The sequence below is a fragment of the Cyprinodon variegatus genome, unplaced genomic scaffold (assembly GCF_000732505.1).
Source record: "Cyprinodon variegatus isolate N-32 unplaced genomic scaffold, C_variegatus-1.0 Scaffold65, whole genome shotgun sequence".
NCBI classification, from domain to species: Eukaryota; Metazoa; Chordata; class Actinopteri; order Cyprinodontiformes; family Cyprinodontidae; genus Cyprinodon; species Cyprinodon variegatus.
Genome location: NW_015150518.1, coordinates 15102 through 23071, shown reverse-complemented (window position 1 = coordinate 23071; position 7970 = coordinate 15102). Strand labels below are relative to the sequence as shown.

General features: G+C 38.5%; 1 long non-coding RNA gene across 1 annotated transcript; it reads right to left on the bottom strand.

Annotated features, from left to right (window-relative positions):
- Positions 1–226: 226 nt before the first annotated feature.
- On the bottom strand, positions 227–6564 carry LOC107082931. The gene is made up of 3 exons (XR_001481162.1): positions 6511–6564; positions 3912–3944; positions 227–1084 (listed from the first exon to the last, which is right to left on the bottom strand). It is a non-coding gene; the product is annotated as an uncharacterized LOC107082931 (long non-coding RNA).
- Between the last annotated feature and the right edge of the window lie 1406 nt (positions 6565–7970).

Here is a 7970-nt window from a genome sequence, read left to right as displayed (position 1 = left end):
TGAGCGTTCCAACCTTAGACTGCTCTTTGGTGTTTCAACAGAACTGACCAAAACTTCTGGACAGGTGTCAAAATGCCTTACAAAATCTGAGCGAATGTCCAGTCTCTTCTGATTGGAGCATGTTTTGTGGTGTCAAAATGAGTGTAGCTCATTATGAGTTTAATTAAACTGGAATATTTATTGTTGAAAGAAAAGATAACAAACAACTCATCAGTATTGACTTGTTTTCTTTATTATTAATCAGATTAGTTTTTAAATCCATGTGTTCAAACTTGCGTGCATAACTCTGTTTGCAGGTACAGTAAATATATATCAGAGGTAACATTACATAACATAATAACATTCAACGCATTTTGTTGTAGCAAAACCCAAAAACATATTTCTTTGCAAGCAGGGTATTTTGCAGGGCTGTAAGCGGTTCATATCAAAGGGTCAGCAGAGGGTTCACATGACAATGTGATAGCATTGTAGCAGCACGAAAGCAAACCCAAAGTGTGCTGCAACTATAGCTATAGTCAGACATGCTTGTGACATTCTGTTCTTCCCCAAACGCAGACCTTTATTCCCAATCACCAACAATGAATGACATCTTTGGCCTACATGGTTCTAATGGAATAAATCTGGCTTAACAGAAGTGACTAATTTAGAGCTTCTGAAGCGCCAACACCCTGAAGTGTCCCTGAAGGTAAACAGATAACTAAAGAGAAGGAAACATTTTCATACACAATACTTTTATCATGAGTTTTTAAATAGCAGAACATCTTTATTTACTAGAATTTATGCTTATAACAAACGTATTGATGTACAAAGAGTTTCACAGAAGCCTTTTTTAGCCCATCCTTCCAAACCCACCTCTACCTGCCTTCTCTCCTCCCAGCTTTTGACAGTGCGGTTTGATTGACATGCAAAACCAAGACCGGATCAGGAGGGTAATAAGTCTCCTGACATTTGCTCTATGACTTCACATCCTGCTTCTTTTTCTGGAATTTCCTGAACTGCGACTGGATGGCTACTGCAGCTCTCTGCGTCTCTGGGTCCTGCATGTCAATGTCAAAGTCCTCGGGGACGTTGTTCTTCTTTTCATCTGGAGTAGAGAGAGAGGGAAAGTGTAAAAACATAAACTTAGGCAAACCTTTTATTTGAATCTGTCTGAGTTTAAGCATCTTTGAAAAGAAGACATGAACTGGATGCACTGGTATTAACTTTTTCAGATTTGTTTCATTATGGGGACGATTTGGAATGAATATGTTACATTTTGGGGACTTGTACGTACTTTTGTGTGGGGGTGTGGATGTGTGTGTGTGTGTGTGTGTCGGGGGGGATCTGTTGTGACAGCACCTTCATGTATTGATTCATCGTTCTTCAGAGGATTCAATAGCGGGTGTGAGGAGCCACAGACATGCCCCCCAGAACCCATAGTAGACATTCACAGATATCTTTGAAACTTTAAAAGGTTCCCTATTACAAGAGCAAAGCTTCAATACAAGGGATATTATATATAACACAGTAGCTAAGTTTACATTGGAAAAATTAATCAAATTCATCCTAAATTTTAGTTGTTTGGAAGTTCAATCCAATTCAGTTTATCTATATTACGCCAATTCACCACATATGTCATCATAAGGCACTTAACAATTCAATCAGATCATACAGTCAGATTGGTTCAATGTTTTCTATCTAAGGAAAACCAGCTGATTGCATCAACTTATTATCAACTCACTGTCTAGTTTTAAGGAAAAATTCCAGGAGTAGAAGAAGAAGATGCCTGTTTTGCAAACAAACACATACTTTTCTGCTAATCCTCAACTTTAGCTTCTGTTTGTGCCCATTGCTCCCATTTGTTTTTCTTCAGTTCTTCAGTTGTGCATTTTGATGTGTTTTTTTTCCACTATGGACCTTCATCGCATCATACTTTTGTTGGTGGTTGTTTTAGTTTAGTTGAAGGCTCAGTGGTAGCTTATGTTAACACTCCTTTGCTACATGGGTAGAGGGCAGGATGGCATGTTCATCCACACATTACATTTAGAGCAACCTCCTCCTCCAAGGAGGAACCAGTGGATGAAGGTTAATAAAGAGAAAAACATCACACTGATGTTGCCAAATGAGCAAAAGAGATGATTTTACTCCAAAGATTAAATATGTACTCATTATCACCAATAGGAAAGGTGGTCTCAAAAGAAAAAAAAAACCCTCTTATTCAGAATGAAATGTCTTTCCGCCCGGACCGAATCAGATTAGAATCTTCAGTCTGACATGTTTACATCACATATTTTTGATCTGATCAGGCCTCCAATCCGATTATTCGTGCCAACTTAACATTGCTTTTGAGGCTTGTCACTATCCATTTAGGAGAATCACAGTCTGATTTTTTCAGCTTTCTGTTATGAAGCACATGAGGGTTAAATATGCAACCGCTAGTGCAAAGATACAGTGATAAAATTCAGCTTGACTGGAGTTTTATACTTTTTAAGCTATTGTACTATTTTCTAAGCTATCCAGCTGATCAACCTGGATTCCATTTCATCTTGTTGGCTTATTGGGGAGTGTTGGACAACAGCAGTGCGCTTGTGCTCTGAGAAGGGTACCCAGTTCGATCCCCACAGCCTCCACTCTGGGTTCCTAAACAAAACCCCTAACACCGTCTGCCATTGTGTGGCCCTGGGCACCACAGAATGACATCCCATTGCTCCACCAAAGGGATGGGTCAAATGCAGAAAGTGAAATTCCCCATTGTGAGACATAAAGGGATTTACATCTTTTCTGCATCCTAGAGGGTTGGCTACAATCTTACAAATTATATGTATTCTAATCAGATTCTCACATATGGTCACAGAAACAGGTGGCTTTAGCTTTTTCAGTTAAAACTGATATCTATAATCAATCAGAGCTTCTCAAACAGCAATTGCCTTTGCTTTCTCAGCTCCATGTTCAGCCCAGTGCACAAAAACATAACAAGCTAGCTAATTCCGTATCTGTTCCTGCCAAACAGACTGTGGCAGATAAAGAGCTTCCAGTGATGCAAAAAAAAAAAAACAGCTTGAAAATTTATTTTAATACAAGGCAAGCCTCATTTATTCTTTTTACAGCTATTTGTATAGTCTTTAACACAAAAAAAGACAAATCTGACCAGTGTTGTTTACTAAGTGATGCTTTAGGAGGGAAAGAGAGATGCTTTTATGAGAAACTATTCCAAAAAAGTTAACATAACAATCCACTGGACATTGTTTCCAAGTTTGAAGATGTTTCGCTTCCCATCCAGGAAGCTTTTTCCAATTCAAATATCAGAAATAGTGTTGAGTTCCAAGTTTTATAGAGTAGCCCAACAAACGATTGTTTTGGCCCCATTTAACAGGTTTAGCTTCTCCTGCAAAAACTTCACAGAAACAGTATCAAGGTTTAATTAATTATAAAACACTTTACCTCAACTTCAGTATCCATCAAGAAATTGAAGGATTTTCATACCCACAATATAAAATGAGAGTCTGTCTTCTCTATAAAAGAAATACACATACGAGGTGATCTACATCCAGCATTTTTTTATTTTATTTTACATGCATCCCTCCTTTGCAAAGGCAGCCAAACACGAATAGCATTGCTAAGACGACAAATCATGTAAAGCCAAATCTTATTCTCTGTGCTTTAAGGGCTAAACAGAGTGTATATACAGTGTTTATTGTTTACAAATATATATAATATGATCAATAAAACAGAAAATGTTCTCTACGTAAAAATGGATCTCCAGTTCATCCAGCACCAGTGCTCACTCTGTAAGGGCAAACGTTCAGTGGATTATTCATGCATCAAAGTGTTCAAACAGTGCAGGGCTCCAATCATGCTGTGGTGACCCACTGTGGCATCAGGAAAGTGTCCAATCTAGCTTTAAAAGTCATTTCTCCAAATGGTTTACTTACTTTTAGATGGAGCCCTTTGCGGACCTGGTATGGCTTGGATGTTAGAGAAAACAAACACATGTTTAAACTAATATTAATATAAACATTCTTAATTTGACTCAAAGGTTGAACAGGAACAAATTTATAAAAACATTTTGAGATTTTTTTTTCCCATTTTAGTGATGGGTTCATGAGGCATCTTGAAGCGTTTCAACACATTGGCAAACTGTATTGATACTGCGTTGATGCTGTCTCACAGAATACTGACTCCTGCTGGACCTTTAAAGACACTACAGTCAGCTTATTTGACAGACTAAACTGAATTGATTTTATGAGGTAGTACAATGATATCCATCCATTTTCCATCACGCTCATCTCAAGCAGGGTTGCGAGGGGTGCTGGTGCCTATCTCCAGCTGTCTAAGGGCGAAGAGGCGGGGTCCACCCTGGACAGGTCGCCAGTCCAGCAACACGGAGACAAACAGGACAAACAACCGTTCACACACACACACTCACACCTAAAGAGAATTTAGAGAAGCCAATTAACCTAACAGTCATGTTTTTGGACTTCGGGAGGAAGCCGGAGTACCTGGAGAGAACCCACGCATGCTCAGAGAGAACATGCAAACTCCATGCAGAAAGACACCAGCCCAGGAATCAAACCTGGAACCTTCTTCCTGCAAGGCAGCAGTGCTACCCACTGCAACACTGAGCATTCAGTACAATGACATAATTTAATTTATTGTAGGTTATATTGTATTAATTCATATCTATGCTTAAATTGAAAATCTTTGATATTATTTCAGATGCAGCCAATAAATAATTTAAACATATAGAACATGTAAATTAGGGGAAAATGTGAATGAGGATGCTTCTTGACTAGGTTTTAAAATCATAATATTAAAACAATAAGTACAATAAAAACAGTAAATAAACTAAGGGTCAATTTGAAATTAACTTTAATTCCAATAAATTGAGTGATAACTGAGAGAAAAAGGATGACACAACTAGAAAATTAAAATAAAAACACAGCGGCTGAAATGTTGCTGTTCCTTTTAGGTTGCTCCAAAATTGTATTTTCAATGATAAACCGCAAAAGATCAGACATTTCCTTTAGTAGATGCATAATGTTGACAGATACGTTTTTAAACACAGTTTAGTTTGTCAGTCAGTTAGAAACAACTCCTGTATCGGTTGCATGACTTTCTTAAAACTGCACAAGCACCAATACAGCGTTTTCCCCATGGGCTCGACGCATGCACCAACGCTGGACCCATCACTATTCCATTTTATCTGATTGTGAAAAACATCAGCCTTTTTCATAGAATTTTATATTAAAGGACCTTATATACTCATATTTAGTCTTCAAAGCCCCTTGCCACGTCTGGGATTAAAATATAAATCCAAAGCAACACATTTCACACTGCTTGGAAATTCAATTATCAAATCTCTGTCTAGCACTTCTGGGATGTGTTCCTCTGGGATGGACCTGAGCTATAATGTTCTCTGTCAACTGGGACAGAAATCCAATTCCACAGCAGTCCTTCCAGGTTTATCAGCGGGCCCAGAGAGTAGAGCTGTGGTTCTCCAAGTACGTATAAGCAATGTTTTTCTTCCCTGGATTGATTTAGCTGTGAATGGGCTGCTATTGACCTGCTTACTCAATTGTGTTAGAAGAAAGTTCCCATAATGATGTTTACGGAACTTTCACACTGAGAGTCTGAGAAACTCTCAAGTCCATAGTCTGTTCTACCAAGTGCAGCAAAACAAATAAGCAAAAGGGATAGACTGCAAATAAAAGGTTTCACTGTTCAAACAGAACTAAGAAAACTAAATCTGAAAGCATTAAGTGAAGACACTAAACTAGAAATAAATCCTAAAGCAGAAGTACAGGATACAAGTAACAATAACCTCTGAGTAAATATAAAGGTAGGTGATCAGTGGAACAAGACACACAGAAAAACTCACTGAGCAGAGCGGTAGAAACCAGAGGCTGAAAACCTAAAAGCAAAGCTCAACATGTGACTAAATATAGTAACTAAAGAAGGAACAACGGGGCAGACAAATTCATGAGGTGGTAAAGACTCTAAAGCCAAAGTTAAGGCAGGTCAGCAATCATCATGAAGTGTTGTCCTAATAACATTTGGTAGTTAGTTATCGCAGGGTTCGACAGGAATCCTTCATGTCCATGATGTAACGATGTATGTAAGGCGGAAGGCTGTCAGGATTTTGTCCAGAGTTACTTTCCTACCCATGATAGTGTTTTAATGTTGACCCCACAAAACTTTAAATGGTACCAAAATTAAATGTTAGGCCTAAATGTTCGGCCTCTGGCTGAATCCAACAAAAAGTACACAGAGAGAAATCGAAACAGGTATAAAAAAATCAATATAAGCATCCTAAGAGGAAACAAATAAAGATCTTTCTAAGTCTTTTACCTCAAAGCAAAATTGAAGACATTTGTAAAAGACATAAAATCTTTGGAAGGAATTTATATCACAAATATGAAAACAATGACTTTCTATCCATTGTTATTTTTAGGCCCATTGTTTAGTTTCAGGTAAAAACCCAACAGACTGAATAACCTTTCCTTCTCAATTAGAGGTTTGCTAAAAAGATACCTTGGCCAGCAGGTGGTTTGATGTTTCCAGACATCGCTCCGGGAAGTTTTCTCTATAAACATAAAGAAATGAAAAAGATTTTTAACACATAAAAAGACATGAAGCAAATATAAAAATAGTTTCAAGATTGTTTTTTTTTAATGTTCTTATTTTTTAATGTTTTTCAGCTAATATAGTAATTTAGACAGGATTGAGGTTAAACCGAACACGAGGTTAATTTTTTCTTCTCATTTTAATTAGAACTATTCATCCATTATCTGTCACATTTATCCCAAGCAGGGTCATGAAGGGTGATGGTGTTGATGGGCAAGATAAGAGTCACCAGTCCCTCGCAAGGCAACACAGAGACAAACAACCATTCACTCACCTAAGGAGAATCTAGAGAAGCCAATTAACCTAACAGTCATGTTTTTGGACTGTGGGAAGAAGCCAGAGTACCCAGAGAAAACCCACACATACTCAGGGTGAACATTTAAAGCTGTTCCTGCTGCTTTAGGTGTGAACGTATCATCCTCAACTTTTTTCCTCAGGTCTTTTCTACGTGGCTGGAATTTCATTTCAGCTTTAAAGCTTATCCACTATAAAACTGTGATCAATTATGACTCCATAGAGTCCACTGTCCATCCCACGAGAGCATCAAGGGCCAGAGAAGGAAATTATTCAGCAACCAACTAATAATTTTAATAATCGGTGATGTGTTACAAAACGAAACACAACACTTTGAAGAAGTTGTTTCGCTATGAGTGCCTCTGGTGTCACTGAGTTCCCAAATAACTATTAAACCTTTAAAGGTGCCGTAGGAGATCTTGGAAAAAGGATTCCAGCACCACCACTCGAAACCACGCCTTCAAAACCCATGAAAGCCCATTATGTCCGACGTGTTCGGATGTTTCCAAGATCGAGAACAAAACAAGCCGAGAATGAGTTCTCGTGACATAAGCTAACAACAACATAATGCCACATTCACACCTAAAGCTGCAGAGGCAAAAGCAGCTATAGTTATATACACAGTCAATAGTTGATGTGCAGTTGGGGCGGGGATCTGTTGTGACAGCACCTTCATGTACTGATTCATCGTTCTTCAGAGGATTTAATAGCGGGTGTGAGGAGCCACAGACATGTCCCACAGAAACCATAGTAGACATCCCCAGATATCTTTGAAACTTTAAAAGGTTCCCTATTACAAGAGTAAAGCTTCAATTCGTTCATGTGTCAGGGTACGCACACAGGGGAGAGGGAGAAGCAGACAACCCTGATTGATGTGTCAGGGACCAATAGTCGACAACGGACCATGATTTGTGAGTGGTGGATGTTACTCATTGATTTCACACTGTAGCGGGGACTTTCTTTTTTTGTTTCACTTCCAGACCTTCTATTTCACTACTTGATACACGGCTGTGGGGAGATCTTCAAGCCACATGGTAAAAAATGCGTCAGAAAAGATCTCCTACTGCACCTTT